Source organism: Oratosquilla oratoria, chromosome 10, assembly GCF_046742065.1.
Source record: "Oratosquilla oratoria isolate Oo_2021 chromosome 10, ASM4674206v1, whole genome shotgun sequence".
Taxonomy (NCBI): domain Eukaryota; kingdom Metazoa; phylum Arthropoda; class Malacostraca; order Stomatopoda; family Squillidae; genus Oratosquilla; species Oratosquilla oratoria.
The window spans coordinates 58,970,901-58,973,877 of NC_134786.1; positions in this window are offsets into that span (position 1 = coordinate 58,970,901).

Consider the following 2,977-nt stretch of genomic DNA (forward strand, 5'->3'; position numbering starts at 1 on the left):
GACAGGTGAATAGCAGCTTAAACTCTTTTCATCAGCATCTTCTAACTCTATCTGGATCCAATTGGTTGATTAGCTTGATGTGAACTCATAGTGTCAAACAAGATACCACATGTATTTGATCAAAGGATTGTTTTCACACCTATAAACTAGCATGAACATATTTCACATAATCTTATTTGGATGTTTTAATATTTTGATTAAAATAATAAATAAATCATACGAAAATCGATTAAAACATATGAATCTGTTTTCCCTAAAAAAGCGTAGACTCAGAGGTTTTTAAGATTCTAAAGGGAACTGACAACATCAAAAGTGACAACATCAAAAGTGACAACATTTTCACACTGAATGAGAATCAGGCAAGAAACAATGGTTTGAAGCTGTCAGGAAATAGATTTAATTTGGAAGTGGTTAAAAACAATTTTGCCAACCGTGTAGTTAATGAATGGAATAAACTTCCTGCAGAGGCAGTGCAATGTAGTTCAGTTTGAAGCTTTAAAAATCATTTAGATAAACACCTAAGCAAGATGCTGTAATGACTGTCGTTTATTCTATACTAATTGTTTATTTGTTTTGTTATAATTTGTCTGTTTATTATTATTTGCTTGATTCTCAATTATTATTAGTTATATGTCAATTTATTATCATTTACTATTTACCTGTTTGTTTATTATTCAACTCTTCCTATGCATTTATTAATTTTATTTATTATTATTTACTTATTATTTATTTATCATTATTATAATTTTTTTCGCATCCGACCTAGTTATGGACCAAAAGGTCTCATGCCGGCATGGTCCGCCTCTGTAATCCTTTGTAATATTTAAGTGTTTATATTTTTTAAATTTATATATTTCTTAATTTTGTATTTGTTATAAAAATTCATGTAATTTTCATAATTTTATCCGGACAAACCAAAACAGAGATTAATATTCTCATATTACACAGTGTATGGCAACCAAAGGCAAGAATGGAGAATAAGACATAACTGGGAAATTCGACAACAAACAAAACAACCCCATATTAAAAATGTAATAAGATTAAAAAGATTGAAATGGGCAGGACATGTTTCAAGGATGCAAGAAGACAGATAGCCAAAGAAAGTGCTCAATAGTGGAGTGCATGGAAGACGACCACTTGGACGACCTAGAAAAGACTGGAGGAGATGCGTTGAAGAAGATGTGCAGATATGCAGAATAGAACCAAGGGAATGGAAGGAGATGGCACAAGACAGAAAGACATGGCGAGACGTTTCAAAAGCGGTTATGGATCACCAAGTGGCCCAAAGACCAGATGGTACTATTGTGGTTTATGAGGAGGTGAGACGGAAGGAAGGTGGGTCCGGGATGTTATTGGTCTCAAACAGCCCTTTGTATTTGACCATACTATCTGAAAGAAATTGTATAATGTATTTAGATAGTTATCTACATGTGTGTCTATCTTTTACGACATGTATTGTTCAGAATAAGCTTTAATTGGAGGTCCCAGGGTAAATCCTCGGACCCGTACTTCGGAGCTGGTGATCCGGGGGGTTATTCATTTCAAATAGACCTTTGTACCTGACCAAACTATCTAAAAGTTGTTATATAATGTCTATATATGATATATATAATATCTATATGTGTATTCTATATTCTATATAATTATTTTGTTCAGAAAATGTTTTAATTGGAGGTTCGAAAATAGGTCTGACGGTGGATCCGACTTTTATGTGGTCCCGGCTTGTAATCTGTATTGGACCACTTTTCTCCATGAATGTAGTCATATTTCTCGTTTATCTCTTTCTGGATAGTGCTTCATAATTTTATGCTGAATCTAATAATACTCTTCAGATGATTTTATGCCAATTTCTTTCGAATTTTCTTCGTATTTGTCGATTTCCTCAGAATTTCCTTAAAAAACGAGTATCCTTGAAAGTTTCCTTGGAGGGGGTAAATTTTTCTTAAAGCCAGGAAATTTCCTTGACTGCAGAAACACTGGTGTATGTACAACCTCGTCAAAATATTGCTGAACAAATGTATCCCGAAGTGTGTTGATTCCTACGTGGCTGGAATGGTGTGTCACTCACTTTCCCTGTCCAACCCACTGCTAGCACCCTCTGAAGGAAACTATGGCTGGCAACAGGTGCAGTCTCTCGACGTCTCGCTCACGCGCAGCCCCAACAACAGGCGGAGCTGTTGGCGCAGCAGTTTGCCGGCCGTCCCTCTTCTGCCCAACTCCCCGTACTTGTCAGGCAGGAACTGCACCTCCTGCGACAGGATACAGAGGATGTAGTCCACACTGCCATGCCCACAGCTTCCCCGATGGACTGTCCCTTTACACTCGAGGAACTTCGACGGGCTCGCAAGACGAGCAAGGCTATTGCTCCGGGTAGGGACGGGATAACTTACTCCTTCCTCAGGCAACTGAGCCTAGCTGGGAAGCTGGCAGCACTGGCACTCATCAAAGCCTCCTGGAAGGCGGGGCGACTCCTTGCAAAGTGGAAAAATGGGGATGTTGTGCCGATTCCCAAGCCCAGGGACCCACACAGTTACAGGACCATATCCCTCATGTTCTGCACTGACAAGACCGCTGAGCGGATGGTCCTCAATCGCCTCCTGTGGTGGATGCCACCTTTCCATCACAATATGTATGGTTATGTAAAAGGAGTGGCGGCAACTGACTGTATGGCAACTCTTCTTGGATTGGTCGGCAGTCGGCCTGCAATTCTAGTGTTTTTGGACCTGGAAAAAGCATTCGAGCTAGTAAGTGTTTATGCCATTCTTGCATCCTTGCCTACTCAGAGGGACCAAGGCAGACTCCTGACCTGGGTTGCAGTCTGACTCACGGACAGGATTACGAAAGTGCGCCTCCAGGGACATCTATCCTTATATCATAGGATGAAAAATGGGACCACGCAGGGGGGCGTTTTTAGTCCTACCCCCTTCAAAATGCTCATGAAGAACCTGGCTCTCTTTCATCCAGGGGAAGATACTCG